General features: G+C 41.4%; 1 pseudogene; it reads left to right on the top strand.

Annotated features, from left to right (window-relative positions):
- The first annotated feature begins 1,032 nt into the window (after positions 1–1,032).
- LOC100974470 (glyceraldehyde-3-phosphate dehydrogenase-like) overlaps positions 1,033–19,662 on the top strand; it is a 29,534-nt pseudogene continuing 10,904 nt past the window's right edge.

The following is a 19,662-nucleotide window of genomic DNA, read 5'->3' as shown; positions in this document are numbered from 1 at the left end:
CAGTCTTTTTCAAAATTTCTGTTTGTCTCAAAATGTCTTTTTACAGTTGGTTTATTCAAACAAGGATATAAACAAAGTCCATACATTGCATTTAGTTGCTGTGTCTCTTTCTTTATCCTCCTGTATCAGTCCACCCTCTTGTATCCCCTACCTAATGCTGTCTATTTGTTGAAGGAATGGACAGCTTGTTCTGTAGAATGTCTCACAGTCTAGGTTTGGCTGATTGCTTCCTTTTGGTGCCCTTTAACTTATTATTTTATTCCTTTTATTTTTCTGTAAGCTGATCATTAGGTCTAGGATTAATGAAATTCATATTTATTTTATTTAGACAAAAATATTTGCAAGGTAATATGCTTCCTAGTCTGTTACATCAGGAGACACATAACCTGTCGTTCTTCCTCTATTATTGGTGCTACGATTGAGCAATGGATGTGGCTGCTCTCTGCCTCATTTATTTATTATAAAAAGTTCACCCTCACCTACTTAGTTGTTTTAGTATTCATTGACTATTGTTACCTGCATCCATTCTTTTATTAGGCGCTGCAAAATGCTTTATTTCTCCTTGATGGTTAGCTGGAAATTTTCCATAAAGAATGTTCCTTCTGTCATTGATGTTGAAGCTATAGACTGGAAAAAGGGAAATAGGCAAACACTTCAAGGCCTGATTGACTTTATATCTGGGGACGCAAAGAATCATCACAGCCTCCACTTAACCTACCCCAGATCTGGTTTACGGTGGATCCACTGAGACCACGGCCACACCTGGACATACTTAGTAGTTGGCACAGCCTGTACATTCATTCTTTGGCTTCTGGGTTAAGAGCTCTTGTAGTGAAGAAAACCAGGTGGAAGCCTCTGAAACTGCCCACATATTCGGGCCAAGATAGTAAATAAAAAATGACATTGCCTCCCAGAGGAAGGAGAAGTTTACCACAACCTTTAAAGGTACAAAGTATAAAGGGTGGTGGTCTCTATTAAGTTTATATTTAATTTGTCATTCTGACACTTATGAAAATTAGTTGATCATGGAAGATGACAGTAAATCATCACAAACTCAAACAAGTAATAGTTCTTTGCAAGGCTGCTCTTCCCGATGCGGCATCTTTGCTAAAACAGATTGACATGGCCTCAGGTATATGGTATGCAGCCACTGATCTAGGAAATGTGTTACCCTGCACCAATATCAGAAAGGAGGATCAGAAGCAGTTGGTATTCACTTGGAGTAGACAATAAAAGTCAGGTAGAGTCTTGACCCAAGACTGTGTTAACTCTCCAATCCTCTGTCATTGTATAGTTAAAAGACACCTGGGCCATCTGGACAATCAGAACATAACACTGAACATCCAGTCTATGGATGACAACATTCTAACAGACTAAATGACTAAGAAGTGGCAAGTATATTAGAGCCTGATAAGATATGTGGGCTCCAGAGGGCAAGAGATAAACTCTGGATGGTTCTCAGGTCTGTCCTATTAGTAAAACATTTAGAAGTCTAATGGTCTAGAATGTGTCAAGACATCCTCTCCAAAATAGAGGATGCTTTATGCTGCATAAAGAGAGGATGCCTTTCTGCATCTAGCACTGGGAGGAAGAATATTTCACACCTGGGTATTTTACTCCCAAGATGCAAAGGACATTAGGGAATAGGGTTGAAAGGACTTGGCAATGGGTCAGACCTCTATTTGTACAAATAAGGGAGACAAAGATGATGCTGAGGTTTCAGGTCTGAGACATTGAGATGATGGTGATGCTAGGAACTCAACTTTTGCACAAAACATGAGGAGTTAAGTTTTAGACAAATTTTGTTTGAGATGCATACATAGTTTGAGATGCATGTAAATAGTCTAGCAAACAGTTGGACATGTAGGGCTAGAACTTGTAAGATATATCAGGACTAGAAATAACATGACTTCACTAGTCATTCAATAATTATTTACTGGAGATTCCTGATGTTCTTAGAGCTGAAGCTAGGTCTCAGCTCTGTGTCACAAGAAAATTACTAGATGCCCTCTTAAGATGCTAAATTTGCATTCAGGAAAAACTTGCAGTTTATTTGACATGAGTGTCATCAGGATAGGCATGATACTGAAGCCCTGATTTTCATTTGTTCCCTCATTTGTTAACTTATTCATTCATTTACTTGAGATTTCTCAGGAACATAGAGGGCAGAAATCACCTGGGGAGCTTGCAAAAAATGGAATGTCTGCTCTTTACCCTGGACAGAATGAATCAGAAACTCCAAGAGTAGGGCCTGGACGCATACATCTTTTCAAAGCTCTACGGGTAATTTGACATTCAGCCAGAATTGAAAACTACCAGTGGGTGAAAAAACACATGAAAACAGCTCATTTGTGAAAGAAGAAGAGCTAGAGAAAGACACAGAGCAGGAGGGTATCAGCAAAACAGAAGGTGACTCAAAAGAGGATCATATCATCGAAGCCAGGGGAATAATATTGTGCATGTGTGTGTGTGTCCATTTAGAAGGTGCATGGAGGATAAGGTGAACTTATAACCAACGTGAGGAGGGAGGCATTGTGGAGGAAGGGAAGAGCAACACTGATATGATTGCTACTGGAGGAATGGTGGCAAGGAGTTTCTGTGTAAAGAAGGCTCCATGTGCATGTGTATTGTTCTTACAGGATTGCAATGGCTCTTGAATCATATTAAATCATAATTTTGGCTCGGGCATGGAGTCTCACTGGAAAGATGTGATCATTTGGTGTACCATTGTCTGGGAAAGAGGAGTCCTTGTACCCAAAACCAGAACCCAGAAGCAATACCCTAGGTAAGTACAGGAGAGCATTCAGCCTCCCCTGATATTCCTGAACTCAAGGCAGCAAGATAGTGCTTTCACATGGACAACGCATATGAAACCAAGCTTGGTGAAAAGCTATGATAGGCTTAGTGCCCTGTGCTGTACCTCTGGTAGTGTATATTGCTTATGAGTTCTGTGTGTTTGTCATAAAGTCCCTTCTGATAGTTCTAGTCTCTCTCAGCTGTAGAAGGAAATGAAGGAAGAGCATTTTGTTCTCTGGAGTCAGAAAATGAAGCACAGAGAAGCCAGCATGGTGGTGCCATGCTTGGTGCAGCCACCTCCCCTTTCTAGGAGAGTCTTGTTCCAGACTTTACCCTGTGGGTTCTAGAGAGTGTGTTAAGCAGGAAGACCTAAATCAGGGTATGCAATGAGGGAACTTACACATTTAAGTATGATTTCTATGTGTATTTCTGGTTGTTTTCTCTTACAAAATCTTCTTCCATGGAGAGGTCAAAAGTAGGCCATTACCTTTTAATCTCCAACTTTTTGTTGCAAAACATTTTACAAAACTTTAAAGAACAGGATAATGATTGATCATATTATCGCTACCTAGACTCAATAATTGTTAACATTTGGCCAATAGTTGCATTATCTGTCAATCAATATTTTTTTTCCTGAAGCATTTGAAAGTAAGTTGCAGATATCATGATATCTCATCTTGAAAATACTTCATAATTCATCTCTCAAAAATATGGACAATCTCTTGCATAGTCACAATATTACTCTTATATCTAAGAAAATTAACATTGATTTCCTGTTTCATCTAATTTCATATAAATCCCTACTGCCTCTTAAATGTCTCCTTACCTGGATTTTTTTTAAAAACAGGGTCCTGGCCGGATGTGGTGGCTCACCGCTGTAATCTGAGCACTTTGGGAGACCGAGGCAGGTGGATCACTTTAGGTCAGGAGTTTGAGACCATCCTGGCCAACATAGGCAAACCCCCTCTCTATTCAAGAAAATTCAAAAATTAGCCATGTGTGGTGGCACATACCTGTAATCCCAGCTACTCAGGAGGCTGAGGCAGAAGAATTGCTTGAATTTGGGAGGCAGAGGTTGTGGTGAACCAAGATGGCACCACTGCACTTCAGGCACTCCAGCCTGGGTGATAGACTGAGACTCTGTCTCAAAAACAAAAAACCAACCAACCAACCAAACAAAAAAACCAAAAAAAAACAAAAACAAAAAAACAGGGTCCAATTAAGTTGTAGGCATTACTTTCAGTTATTATGTCTCTTCATTCTCTTTACTCTAAGACAGACTTTCACGATATGGGTGTAGCTTTTTTTTTTTTTTTTTTTTTTACTCTAACACAAACTTTCATGATATGGGTGTAGCAAGGACCGTATCTTAACACTTTTAGTCTCCAGTCTTGAAACTGACCAGGGATAGTGGTAGATTACTGCTTTTGTAACTGCCCTTCGGTAGACTCCTCTCCTTGAATCTGGGCTGGCCCTCCAACTTGCTTTGTCTAATAGAATGTGGTAGACATGATGTTCAGGAACTTAAGACCAAGCCTTAAGAAGGCTTGGCAGCTTCCAGGTTTACTCTTTCAGAGAAGCCAGCCCCTCTAAGAATTCTGACAACTAGATCTCTGTGCTGTGAGAAGCCTAACTTAGCCAACTGTAGAGTTCAGCTGGAGGAGAAATGAGGTTTCCAGTTGATGGACAGCACCATCTGGCCAGCCATGTGAGTGAGGCTATCTTGCAGGTGGGTCTTCCAACCCCAGCTGAGCTACCTCGGCTGATGCTGTGTGGAGCAGAGATGAGCTGTCCCCACTAACACCTGCCCAAATGGCAGAATTGTCAGCAAGTAAGTGCGTGTTGTTTTAAGTCACTAAGTTTTGGAGTAATTGGTACTCAATAATCAAGGACGATCCTGAAGAGTTGTTTGTTGAACTGGACTGGAAAAAAGCCTGAACAGAGGTAATTTAAGAAAAGCAGTCAGAAGCTGTAGGAAAAAGGCCTTCTGACTGAATCAGCAGATTCTTTATGGTCTTCTCCCAGATCACAGGAATCCAAACTTGGCCAAACCCTAAAGTCAATGCCTGTCTTCTTCCTTGCATCCTCCCAACCCCAGCCAAAGGGGATCCTGTCCCACCCCACTCTTCGCTATCTCTTTGCTCTCTTCACACCCAGACCCCAGTAGACTTTTGTAATCTTGCTTCTTATAGCTGCCTTCCATGCATGCTGTGTCCTGGCCTGTCCTGAACTTCCCAGGTTCTCCTCAGCATGAAATGCCATCCACCCATGTCTTCTCTGTGTCTATAGGCTTGTCAAATGCCACCTCCTCTATGAAGCCATTCCTAATGCCACACCAGAATTAATCTAAGCTCCTAAAGCAGTTGTCTATGTCCCTCCTATTCTATCTGTCACATTTTTCCTTGTTCTGTGGTGATTTTTATACATGTGTCTCTTTCCTCATAGCTCACAAAGCCCTGGAGAGTAGGAGCCATGTCCTTCCATTCTGCTGTTCCTCCCACTGCATGGCTTACAATGAGTGGCATGGGACATGCACCCAAGATTAGAAGGTGGCACGGCACAGTAGCTAAGCATGGGCTTAGAGTCAGGCTGTGGGTTTTGGTCTTCATCCTGTCACCTATCAACTGTATGATTCTGAGAAAGTTACCCAACCTCTCTGTTTCTGGATTTATCATCTGTGAAGTGGGGATCATAACAGTATATATCTCATAAAGATGCTGTCGGGATTAATGAGATGCACAGAATGCTTGGAATAATGCTTGTCACAGAGGAAGGACTGCATAAATGTTAGCTATTTTAATCTAAGCAGTTCACTGAATTGAATCAGTCATCTCTTTTTCATACTATAGTACTGCACTTCTTTTTCTGCGCAATCCTCCCGCCCACTTTAGACTACGTAATTTTTACAGAAAGTATTATTGCATTGGAATTAGAGGGAGAAATAAAGGTAGGGGGTATCATAATATGAATAATACGATACACAAACCTCAGGAAGAACTTATACCTTAAATGCCAAGAAATTTCTTTAATAATTTCTCGAAATAGATGGAATTTAGACTGGAGAAGTATATGAGAGTGAGTGGGGAGGAGGAGAAGTGTGGGACTAAGAAAGAAGAAAGTCCCCAGGTTTTTCTTTTCTTTTTTTTCTTTTTTTTTTTGAGATGGAGTTTCGCTCTTGTTGCCCAGGCTGGAGTGCAATGGCACAATCTTGGCTCACTGCAACCTCTGCCTCCCAGGTTCAAGCGATTCTCCTGCCTCAGTCTCCCAAGTAGCAGAGATTACAGGCATGCACCACCATACTCGGCTAATTTTTGTATTTTTAGTAGAGACAGGGTTTCACCATGTTGGCCGGGCTGGTCTCGAACTCCTAACCTCAGGTGATCTGCCCGCCTTGGCCTCCCAAAATGCTGGGATTAGAGGCATGAGCCACCAGGCCCGGTCCTTGGTTGGGTGGATTCAGCTGGACCCCACCCTCATGCCAGATGCAGTTGTTTACTTCCAGCTTTATTTAGGAACCACATTAGAGAGGACACACCCTTTGGGCCCTCTTGAAAGATCCTGTAAAAATGAAGGCACTTCCTTGTAAGTAAAATATCCCTGAATGCAACAATATTTGGATAATTATAGTCTCCCAGGAGCATAATCCTTAAATGGCTGAGATAATTATAGCATCCCAGGCCTGTGGCATTTCTCTTTTAAGAGCCTAATCCTATGGGCAGAGGGAAGTGGGGACCCCAGGATGCTTCTTATGCTGAGTCCCCCTTGCCCACACCCTAGGACAGATCATTCTCCTAGAAAGCAAGACTGGTGAGTCTTCAGACCAAGACTTCCTTATTCACACTGGATGTGTTCCCTAGGGTGCAACAACAACAAAATCTAGCACGAAACAGTGTGCATGAATGAGTACAGCTATTTCTGACAAGTAGAAGATGACTCTGCATATAAACAAATGAGATAAGAAATGATTCTTTGGAACGACACCTCTGATAGTTACTAGAACCCTGATAGTGCTTTCCGGCACAGGCTTGGGCAAGGAGAAAGCAAGTCAAAGTTCATGGTCGTTGGTGTGACCTTTATTGTTATCTTCTCATCTAGTCTGGGAAGTGAGTTGGGTGGGGTGTGATATTTTTGCCATGGCTATGTTTGATCTCTCAAAAAGACAAATGGAGTCAAAGAAAGAAAAGTGTTTCCTTGGCTTTGGGCTGTACCTCTACCACTGGCCAAAGAGCCTCTTTTAAATTTGTGAGCTGGTGTTCACAAGACAGAGATGAGAGAGTGATGATTGTTTGGTGTAGCCTACCACCTTTACTGGGAAAACAAGCCAAAGTGAGCCTTCAATTGATAGGCAGGCAAAAGCGTCCTGCCTGTCCATGAGTGACAGTCTCTCTATCTTTTATTCCTGGATGCCTTATCCCTCATCGCTTTCATCGCTTGCATTCTGTTAGTTTTCTCTTGATTGAAAGTGACTCTCTGAGTGACTTAAAGGCACTGTGAGGGATATATATATATATACGTGTGTATATATATATATATATATATACACACACACACACACACATATATATATACACACATACATATATATATATATTTTTGAGATGGAGTCTCACTCTGTCACACAGGCTGGAGTGCAGTGGCATGATCTCAGCTCACTGCAACCTCTGCCTCCTGGGTTCAAGCAATTCTTCTGCCTCAGCCTCTTGAGTAGCTGGGATTATGGGTGCATGCCAACATGCCTGGCTAATTTTTGTATTTTTAGTAGAGATGGGGTTTCCCCATGTTGACCAGGCTGGTCTCAAACTCCTGACCTCAGGTGATCCTCCCACCTCAGCCTCCCAATATTTTTTCTTATTAACTAGACTATGAACACCCATGGATAGGTACCATGATTGATAAGATAGAGGAGAATACTCTAAAGCCTGTTAACACTGTCTCCAGGACTTACCCTGTGGTTTATGGGAACATGCTGCATTTTCCTTTTATAACCTGCCACCGTTAGGTTCCCACAATCAGAAGAGGTTGTTATGATTCACTTTGCTTATAGAACTCTTTTCTTTTGAAGCTTGGCAAGTGTACTTTTTGTAGTTCAGCTGACTTCTATGGGCCCTGGGATGATTTTTTTTGTTTTTTTTTTGAGATGGAGTCTCACTCTGTTGCCTAGGCTGGAGTATAGTGGCGCAATCTCGGCTCACTGCAACCTCTGCCTCCTGGGTTCAAACGATTCTCCTGCCTCAGCCACCCAAGTAGCTGGGATTACAGGCGCACACCACCACACCCCACTAATTTTTGTATTTTTAGTAGAGATGAGGTTTCACCATGTTGGCTAGGCTGGTCTCTAAACCCTGACCTCAAGTGATCCGCCCACCTCAGCCTCCCAAAGTGCTAGGATTACAGGCGTGAGCCACCGCGCCCGGCCGATGACTTTTATAGATAAGAATAATAAAACCCTTTGTTGACCTCTATTTCCTAAGCTGGTGAAGAGGGGGCTGCACGAATTTATCTCTAAGATCCCTTTGGGTTTTACACAATTGTGTTTATTTATTTTTTTGTATCCACATTCTTTGCAATATTTGTTCATTCATTCATTCACTTGCTACTATTTGTTTTATTCTACTTTACAGACATGTACTAGACCCCAGGAAAAAATTAAGATATATGGCTTGTCCTTTCAGAACTCATTCTGTAAATATGGATGCTCAATAAGTGGTGCTCTGGTCTCATAAAGCACAGCCATGTAACTAGACTATGTTATCATAAGCTGTTTTGCAGCCATAGATACTTAACATCAACTTTCTTATGCTGCAGTTATTTTCCCCAGTGACATCTTTTTGACACTGTTACGTAAAGGTGATTCAGAAAAATTTCTTGCTGGGGCCTTGCCTTTTCTGATTCATTTTATTTCCAGCTATTTTCTCTTTGAAGAATGTAGGTATCAAACTGGGTATATTTCTTGGGACTCATGTTGCCTGGGTGCCTGTTAGGGTTTCTTTGGGGGCTGTACAAAGAGGCAAAGGTTGTAGCAACAAAAAGCAAAACTGAGAAGTGCTGGCAAGAGCCAGGACAACCCTCTACTCAAGCTTCTGACAGCAGCAAACACAAAAGATCAAGCATGAAGACTATTTCACAAAAGGGACATGCTGACTTGTGAACAGACCCCCAAATCAAGTTCTCCCTTAGGTTCCCTGCAAATTTGAAGGAGTCGGAAAGTATAAAGAATATAGTCCTTAGATTTCTCTATTTTTCCTTGGGGCGAGAACATTTGCCATGAGATCTAACTTCTAGAAGATGAAGGTTTCTTTATTTGATACATTGTATTCTGGTCAACACTGTGTTCACAATGCTTTAAAACCCCAGGAGAAGATGAAATATCCCTACCACAGGATATGATGTCCACCTAAATCTGACTTATATTTGCACCGCCAGCCATAGCTCCCACCTTTGTCTTTTCTCCCTGTAGGTGGCAGCTTCATTAAACTCCCCTGGGTTCCTTCCCACATCAAGTTGCTTCATGTCTTTTTGGCTCTACTTACCTTGCTCTCTCCCAGGAATTGCTTTTCCTCCCCTCAATCTCTGTACCTGAGTCCTATGTAGACTTGAAGACTCAGTTCGTGTGTCACCTCCTCCAGGAAGCCTCCTCTGAACTTTCTTCTCCCCGCATTCCTTGCACTTCCTCTCTGCTCCCACAATACCCTGTTCGTAGTTCTATCATTTAATTTCCTGTGATACATTTATCTGTTTCTGTGTCTGGAACTCTCACCAGACCTCAAGCAACTTGAGGGTGGTGGTGCTTTATCTCTGTATCCTGAGAGTCTGGCAAAATGCCTAGCAGAGTCATAAGTACTCGTGGACTGAATTAGTGAAAGTTATTTCAATTTTCTGAGCTTCAGCTTGCTCATCTGCAAAATGGGGGCAATAATACCTCTCTTTCAGGGTATTATTGTGGGGATAAGAGAACTTATACAAAGCACCTAGGCCAGTACCTGCAAATAAAAGGAACCCTGCGAGGGATAGCCCTTGTTATCATCAATGCAAGTGCAGTGGCTGCAGTGCAGAGAAGGCCATATTCTGACTGTGGGCCAGGAGTCCTGGCAGAAGAATGAAAGACAGCATTTTGTGTGCTTCTCAAGCCATATCAGTGGAATGACCCAGAGCCTGGGTCCCAGCTCATTCACACAAGTGACTGTCACTGAGAGGTGGCTGTGGGTGATTGTGGCTCATAGATTCTTGAGGAAACTACCTTCCACTCCTTTGATAGACACGTCAGGTGACCCATGAAAACCACACAATAAAACAGAATTAGGTTGAGCGTATTTACTTTCCACCTCCTGCAGGAACTGTGGTTCTCATGAAGGTGTAGCAAATGGCTAATTCTGCTTCAAATGCTCAGGCTGCCCAAGGCCCCATTTGCAAGCTGCTGATATTGTTTGCATGCAAAAAAGCTGTGCTATTCTGGATTTGTACAGTTAAATCCCAATTAATCAGAACTCCAATAACCACGACTTGGAGTTCACTTTCCAAATCAAGAGGTAAGTCTTACAGTGCACGAACTAAGATCAGGACTTAATGAAATAAACAAACAAGGAAAATGCCTGACAAAATCCCAATGAACAAGCAAATAAAGCTCAGAAAGGACCACTCGCAAATAACTTCCAGAACTTGATTATATGTAGTTCAGAGCTGGGTTCAAACTTCTTTGGTATGCACAGAATAGAAGACTTGAATTTTGAAGATAGGGGGACTTGGGTTTAATTCCCAGTGCTTCCATGTATTATTAGTTTTTGAGATATTGGGCAAGTCATTTTAACTGCCTAAGCCTTAGTGTCCTCATCTGTAAACTGTGGATAGCAATGGTAACTACAGATGGTCCCCAACTTATGATGGTTCAACGTAATGATTTCTTGACTTTATGATGGTGTGAAAGTAATAAGCATTCAGTAGAAACTGTACTTCGAGTACCCATATAACCATTCTGTTTTTCACTTTCAGTACAGTATCCAATAACTTACATGAGATATTTGACATTTTATTATAAAATAGGCTTTGTGTTAGATGGTGTTGCCTAACTGTAGGCCAATGCAGGTGTTCCGAGCATGTTTATGGCAGGCTAGGCTAAGGTATAGTGTTCAGTAAGTTACATGTATTAAATGCACTTTTGACTTATGATGTTTCAACTTATGTTGGGATTATCAGGATGTTTCCCCACAGTAAACTGAGGAGCATATGTACTTATTCAAACTCATAGAAGCAGAGAATAGAATGATGGTTACCAGAGGCTGTGGGGAGGGGAAAAAGGGAGCTGTTCAATTGGTATACAGTTTCATTTAAGCAAGGTGAGAAGTTCTAGAGAACTGCTATACAGTATAGCATCCATAGTTAACAATAGTGTAATGTGCACTAAAAAATTGTGAAGAGGGTAGACTAAGTGTTCTTACCACACACACACACACAAAAGGGTTTGCAGTGATACAGTCACTTTTTATTTTTGATTTTTTGAGACAGGGTCTCACTCTGTTGCCCAGGCTGGAGTTTAGTGGCATGATCTCAGCTCACTGCAGCCTCCACCTCCCTGGGCTCAAGTGATCCTCCCACCTCAGCCTCCCAAGTAGCTGGGACTATGGGCACCTGCCACCATGCCCAGCCAATTTTTGTATTTTTTTGTAGAGATGTGGTCTTACCATGTTGCCCAGGCTGATCTTGAACTCCTGGGCTCAGGAGATTCGCCCACCTCCACCTTACAATGTGCTGGGATTACAAGCCTGAGCCACTGTACCCAGCCTTATAATCATTTTTGTCATGATGAGGCAGCTCTACCTGAGAATTGAGGTACTACCTGATGGGGAGCAGAACCAGCAAAATCATGGCAAAACAGAGCTGGGACTATGATTACTAATCTACTTTTTAAAACTGACCTACTCTGCACATTTTCTAAGATAAAAATTTCCCCTTATTGTTTAAGCAGATTTGGGTTAGCTTCTCTGTCACAACAAAAAGTGTTTGCAGTCATATTACCAATCCCCTTGAAGTCTACATTTGGAAAGGCAACATTCAAATTAAATTTAATTTATTTTGTGTGTGGCAAAAGTGAGGGCAAGTATGGGGAAAAAACAGAACAGAAAAACAGGAAACTCTAAAATGCAGAGCGCCTCTCCTCCTCCAAAGGAACGCAGTTCCTCACCAGCAACGGAACAAAGCTGGATGGAGAATGATTTTGACGAGCTGAGAGAAGAAGGCTTCAGACGATCAAATTACTCTGAGCTACGGGAGGACATTCAAACCAAAGGCAAAGAAGTTGAAAACTTTGAAAAAAATTTAGAAGAATGTATAACTAGAATAACCAATACAGAGAAGTGCTTAAAGGAGCTGATGGAGCTGAAAACCAAGGCTCGAGAACTACGTGAAGAATGCAGAAGCCTCAGGAGCCGATGCGATCAACTGGAAGAAAGGGTATCAGCAATGGAAGATGAAATGAATGAAACTAAGCGAGAAGGGAAGTCTAGAGAAAAAAGAATAAAAAGAAATGAGCAAAGCCTCCAAGAAATATGGGACTATGTGAAAAGACCAAATCTACGTCTGATTGGTGTACCTGAAAGTGATGCGGAGAATGAAACCAAGTTGGAAAACACTCTGCAGGATATTATCCAGGAGAACTTCCCCAATCTAGCAAGGCAGGCCAACGTTCAGATTCAGGAAATACAGAGAACGCCACAAAGATACTCCTCGAGAAGAGCAACTCCAAGACACATAATTGTCAGATTCACCAAAGTTGAAATGAAGGAAAAAATGTTAAGGGCAGCCAGAGAGAAAGGTCGGGTTACCCTCAAAGGGAAGCCCATCAGACTAACAGTGGATCTCTCGGCAGAAACCCTACAAGCCAGAAGAGAGTGGGGGCCAATATTCAACATTCTTAAAGAAAAGAATTTTCAACCCAGAACTTCATATCCAGCCAAACTAAGCTTCATAAGTGAAGGAGAAATAAAATACTTTACAGACAAGCAAATGCTGACTGATTTTGTCACCACCAGGCCTGCCCTAAAAGAGCTCCTGAAGGAAGCGCTAAACATGGAAAGGAACAACCAGTACCAGCCGCTGCAAAATCATGCCAAAATGTAAAGACCATCAAGACTAGGAAGAAACTGCATCAACTAACGAGCAAAATCACCAGCTAACATCATAATGACAGGATCAAATTCACACATAACAATATTAACTTTAAATGTAAATGGACTAAATGCTCCAATTAAAAGACACAGACTGGCAAGTTGGATAAAGAGTCAAGACCCATCAGTGTGCTGTATTCAGGAAACCCATCTCACGTGCAGAGACACACATAGGCTCAAAATAAAAGGATGGAGGAAGATCTACCAAGCAAATGGAAAACAAAAAAAAGGCAGGGGTTGCAATCCTAGTCTCTGATAAAACAGACTTTAAACCAACAAAGATCAAAAGAGACAAAGAAGGCCATTACATAATGGTAAAGGGATCAATTCAACAAGAGGAGCTAACTATCCTAAATATTTATGCACCCAATAAAGGAGCACCCAGATCCATAAAGCAAGTCCTGAGTGACCTACAAAGAGACTTAGACTCCCACACATTAATAATGGGAGACTTTAACACCCCACTGTCAACATTAGACAGATCAACGAGACAGAAAGTCAACAAGGATACCCAGGAATTGAACTCAGCTCTGCACCAAGCGGACCTAATAGACATCTACAGAACTCTCCACCCCAAATCAACAGAATATACATTTTTTTCAGCACCACACCACACCTATTCCAAAATTGACCACATAGTTGGAAGTAAAGCTCTCCTCAGCAAATGTAAAAGAACAGAAATTATAACAAACTATCTCTCAGACCACAGTGCAATCAAACTAGAACTCAGGATTAAGAATCTCACTCAAAGCCACTCAACTACATGGAAACTGAACAACCTGCTCCTGAATGACTACTGGGTACATAATGAAATAAAGTCAGAAATAAAGATGTTCTTTGAAACCAACGAGAACAAAGACACAACATACCAGAATCTCTGGGACGCATTCAAAGCAGTGTGCAGAGGGAAATTTATAGCACTAAATGCCCACAAGAGAAAGCAGGAAAGATCCAAAATTGACACCCTAACATCACAATTAAAAGAACTAGAAAAGCAAGAGCAAACACATTCAAAAGCTAGCAGAAGGCAAGAAATAACTAAAATCAGAGCAGAACTGAAGGAAATAGAGACACAAAAAACCCTTCAAAAAATTAATGAATCCAGGAGCTGGTTTTTTGAAAGGATCAACAAAATTGATAGACCGCTAGCAAGACTAATAAAGAAAAAAAGAGAGAAGAATCAAACAGACGCAATAAAAAATGATAAAGGGGATATCACCACCGATCCCACAGAAATACAAACTACCATCAGAGAATACTACAAACACCTCTACGCAAATAAACTAGAAAATCTAGAAGAAATGGATAAATTCCTCGACACATACACTCTCCCAAGACTAAACCAGGAAGAAGTTGAATCTCTGAATAGACCAATAACAGGAGCTGAAATTGTGGCAATAATCAATAGTTTACCAACCAAAAAGAGTCCAGGACCAGATGGATTCACAGCCGAATTCTACCAGAGGTACAAGGAGGAACTGGTACCATTCCTTCTGAAACTATTCCAATCAATAGAAAAAGAGGGAATCCTCCCTAACTCATTTTATGAGGCCAGCATCATTCTGATACCAAAGCCTGGCAGAGACACAACCAAAAAAGAGAATTTTAGACCAATATCCTTGATGAACATTGATGCAAAAATCCTCAATAAAATACTGGCAAACCGAATCCAGCAGCACATCAAAAAGCTTATCCACCATGATCAAGTGGGCTTCATCCCTGGGATGCAAGGCTGGTTCAACATACGCAAATCAATAAATGTAATCCAGCATATAGACATTCCAAAACAGACGTGGAGAGGCTGAGCCGTGGCCCATGGTTGTGGAGTGAGTCACACAAATGAACTTGATCTCTTGATGACTTTCTGTATGCATGCATGCTCACACTTTCTCATACACAAACGTTTCTGATGTATGCTAATGTATAACCTTCATTCTTTCAATACAACCCCCTACTTCATGGATGTTCTAAAAATTCACGTAAAATATTTAGATATACTTCGCACAGCAACCAAGCAAATTACTTCCAAGGGAAGGGGAGAAATGACATCTTTATTCACTACAAGCCTACTAGGGCCATATGGTAGGCAGAATAATACCCCCAGTTACCCACCCACCATCATATCCACATCCTAATCCCCAGAACCTGTGAATGTTAGGTTACATTACAAAGCGGAATTGAGCATTGAGCTTGCCAATCACCTGCCTTGTTATTTCTTTTTTGAGACCAATTTTGCTCTGTTTCCCAGGCTGGAATGCAGTGGCGTGATCTCGGCCCACTGCAGCCTCCACTTTCCCAGTTCAAGCAATTATCCTGCCTCAGCCTCCCGAGTAGCTGGGATTACAGGCATCTGCCACCATGCCCAGCTTTTTTGTATTTTTAGTAGAGATGGGGTTTTGCCATGTTGGCCAGGCTGGTCTCAAACTCCTGACCTCAAGTGATCCGCCCATCTTGGCCTCCCAAAGTGCTGGGATTACAGGCGTGAGCCACCACCACGCCCTCCACGCCCAGCCACAAGAGTCTTTATAAATGGAAGATAGAAGCAGAAGCATGAGAACCAGAGAGATGGCCGCAGGAGAAGGACTCAGCCCAAGGTTGCTGGCTTTCAAGATGGAGGATAGGGCCACAGAGCACAGAATGTGGACAGCCTCTAGAAGCTGGAAAGGGCAAGGAAACAGATTTTTCCCTTGAGTGTCCAGAAAGAATGCAGCCCTGCCAACACTTTGGGTTTAGCCCAGTGAGACCCATTTTTCACTTCTGACTTCCAGGATTTAAGATAATAAATTTGGATTACTTTAAGCCACTAAGTTTGTTGTAATTTGTTACAGCAGCAAACAACTAATGCAGGCCACAACAATACGTTTTTACAATTGAGTTTTCTATTTACTAGTAGAAAATTTAGTCAATAGAAGGAAGGCAGGGAAGGGTAATAGGAAGTTTAAGGTTGTTTGAACTCCAGGCAAGTCATTTGAAATATCCTCTACATTGCTCTTGAACATAACTCAGCAAGAAGAACTGGAAGGTTTTTCTTTTTCTTTTTTTTTGTTTTTTAATGTATATCATCATAGAGACAACTTGGGTAAGATTGAATGTTCTCCCTCCATTATGCATAAGCAAAATGTCTGATCCTCTAGAAGAACCTGTTACTACATTATAATAATGCCTAAGTAAAAGTGAAGAGGTGACACAAATGAAAATCTTAGAGGGAAAACAAATCACTATAGCCATGAGGGAAGTATTATCTAAAAGATGGTGTGAGGCTGGGCGCAGTGGCTCATGCCTGTAATCCCAGCACTTTGGGATCACTTGAGGTCGGGAGACCAGCCTGGCCAACACGGTGAAACCCCGTCTCTACTAAAAATACAAAAATTAACCCGGTGTGGTGGCACGCACCTCTGGTCCCAGCTACTCGGGAGGCTGAGGTGGGAGAATCGCTTGAATCCAGGAAGCAGAAGTTGCCAAGATCAGAAGTGAGCCAGGGTGAAACCCCGTCTCAGCTAAAAATACAAAAATTATCCGGGTGTGGTGTTATGCACTTGTGGTCCCAGCTATTCGGGAGGCTGAGGTGGGAGAATTGCTTGAACTCAGGAAGCAGGAGTTGCCAAGCAGAAGTGAGCCAAGATCGCGCCCATGCACTCCAGCCTGGGTGACAGGCATGACTCAGTCTCAAAAAAAAAAAAAAAGACGGTGTGATTTTTTGAAGCCTGGTTGAATTAGGCCAATTTAGCCTCTTTAACCACATTTCCAAAACGTGGAAAACATCACAGTAGGTTTCTATAATGCCAAAATAATTGTGAAATAGATAATCATAAGCTTCATGAAATTATGTCATCTAAATAGAAGTTATTATTATCTCCTTTTGTTGAGGGATTATGTAGAAAGACTTGGCTTCCCAACAGTACCTTATGGTTTTAGAAAGAGATTGAGACTTTTTGCATCAGGTTCCAACAGATTAGTGGTTAATGTTTGAGTTATAAAATACTCACAAACCCAGGGCGGGTTCATAATGTGTACGGATCTCAAAACTTTAATCATACAATCTTCTGCCTAGCTCCATCTCAGCCCTTCCATTCTGTTTTAAAAATAAAGCTACCAGTTTATAAACAACTTTGAGACCAAAGGCGTGACCCCCTGGGTGGTAAGTGACAAAAGAGGAGTACTAATGGACATTTTAAGTGTTCCACATCCGCAGACTTAGCCTGCCTCAAACTGGCTTGGGGTTATCAGTGTAATCTTTTAAAAATTACTTTCTAAACAAACTTAACAACTAAAATGATTGGTATAAGGGAAGGAAAGTTAAAGCCAAAAATATTTCAAATGTAGCTTTGAAAAGAATAATGGCACATACATCACCGATCAATTTCTGAGCTCTGGACATTTTCCTGTTTTCTTTGTAAAGCAGAAGAGTTTTCCTCTGCTCTTGTGCCTTTGACCTCCTGCCACACATCATAAATTAAAAAAATTTGTGACTGTCATAAGCATTATTCAGAATTACTTCTGCACACGACACTGTGTTAGGTGTGATGGTAAACAAGTTAAACAGGCTCTCTCATGAAGCAGCTTTTATTTTAAATCAGTCTTAGCTGGTCTTCTAGTTAAATTGATATGTTGATTTCAAGTGTTTTTTTTTCTTCTCCCTTTACCTCTTGGGGCCCAAAAAAGAAGAAAGAAATATTAAAGGATAAAGATAAGAGATTTGAACCAATTTTTGGAAGATTGAAAACAGAACCAGGAGTTGTACCTGACACAGTAGAATACAGGAAGTTTTAACATAAATTACTTATTAAGAGGGATGCTAATGAGGGACCAAGAATGATATTGATGACAGGAAAATTCATTCCCTCCTGCAAACTTCCTTCTGTAGTACTTAAGAATTTAGAGTCACCAACAAACCCTGAAGGTGAGCATGAAATGTGGGACTGAATACAGGGAACTTATTGAACTGAAATTTTGCAAAAGGAACAATTGGATCCCAGGATGTCCTCCCTGATGCTGTGTGAGCAGGGGATTCTAGTCTATGAATAATACTGAAAATGTATTCTTTGGAATCATTCAAGGATTTCAGATAGAGAGGGGGGCAGGGAAGGTGTTGAGCTGAAGCAGAAGAGTAAGTCAAAACCACCCTAATGAAACGTAGGACCTGTAGGATGTGTCCCTCTTATCATCTCTGAAAACATAAAAGTCCAAGCATGCAAACCTTAGGTAAGAAACTAGAAAACTTCTCTTTGGAGAAACTCCAGAGAAAATACTTTCACCTACTGATAACTGGGAGTTCCCCAAATCTAGCTGGCATGCTGCTGACCCATTTCACTAGAGCAGAGACTACCAATACACAAGTCTTGCTTACTCACAAAATTTCTAAACAGTTTAATTAAAAGTCTTTTGTTATAGAAAAGTTCAAACATATGAAAGTAGAGAGAAGAGTATAATAAACCCTCACACACCCATTGCTCAGCATCAATGCTTAGCAATTCATGGCCAATCTCAAATCATCTCTACTTTTACCCAATTTCTCCCACCTGTATTATTTTGAAGAAAGTACCAGGCATTATATAATTTCACCGTTAGATATTTTAGGTTTTATTTCATGTTTTCCTAAAAAAGGCTGGCTCTTAGCCTGTACTCAGACAGCATCCCATCACCCTGCACCATCCCCGTTGCTTTTTCTGTACTGCTTTCCTGGAATGCAGACTGCAGGCCAGAGACTGGGGAAGGAAAAGCAGCAGAGACCCAGCCCGACCCATCTTGCCTTTCTGCCGTGGAACCTGAATGCGGCTGCTTCCCTCTTGCCTGCACACCAGAGCTGGAGGCTAGGTTGGAGGCCTAGGCTGAGGGCCTGGCAGATTTCCTGAGTGCTCTCTGCAACAGACCAGCCCCAACAGAGAGGAACAGGGATCTGGTGAATGACCACAGCCACCAGGAAGTGGACCGGAAGAATTTTTCACTTCTCCAGAGATATTCTTACTGGTAACTCCAGGGTCTATATATTAGACAAGTGAGGTAGGGGTGGAAGGGTGGTTGGCCAGAATAGAATCCCAACTTTGTCACTGACCACTAGCAGTCATGTGACCCAGACAGGTCGTTTCAATCTCTAACCCTCAGTTTCCATTTTATAGTGGGTGCAAAATAAGCAGCTCCTATGGTTGTCATGATGACTAAATGTAATCCTGCCGTGAACTTTCCAAATGTCAGGAATTGGCATGACATCATGACATCTACACAAATGTATGCCATACCTTCATGCCAGTTCTACTATTATTTCTCTGAGACTTCCCCCTAATTGTTTTGCTTTTTAAACACGGGCATCTCTCAAAGCAATGCTGCTTGAAAACCAGGGTTTATTTTACAGGTTATTGTTTCCTAATCTACTTAAAATAAATAGACAATTACTAAAGTAAGAAAAAAACAGACTGGCTCTTTAGAAAAATAACCACACTACTATTATCAGAACCAAAATAAATAACAATGATTTGTTAATATCATCCAATACACAGTGTTCAAATTTTCCCAAATTGTCTTATAAATATCATCATTTTGTTTTATAATTTGTTTGAAACAGGCTTCAACTTAGATTTGTCCCTTGAAATTAGTTGGAATGTCTTTTAAGCTCTTTTCATCTATAGGAGCGCTCTCCATCTTTTTCTCTTTTTTGTTTGCAATTTGTTAAAGAAACCAGGGTTTCCCTACAGGACAGCATGGTAAGATTTAC

Source organism: Pan paniscus, chromosome 7, assembly GCF_029289425.2.
Source record: "Pan paniscus chromosome 7, NHGRI_mPanPan1-v2.0_pri, whole genome shotgun sequence".
Lineage (NCBI taxonomy): Eukaryota > Metazoa > Chordata > Mammalia > Primates > Hominidae > Pan > Pan paniscus.
Note: the sequence above shows the minus strand (reverse complement) of the source record. Positions and strands in the feature narration are given on the sequence as shown.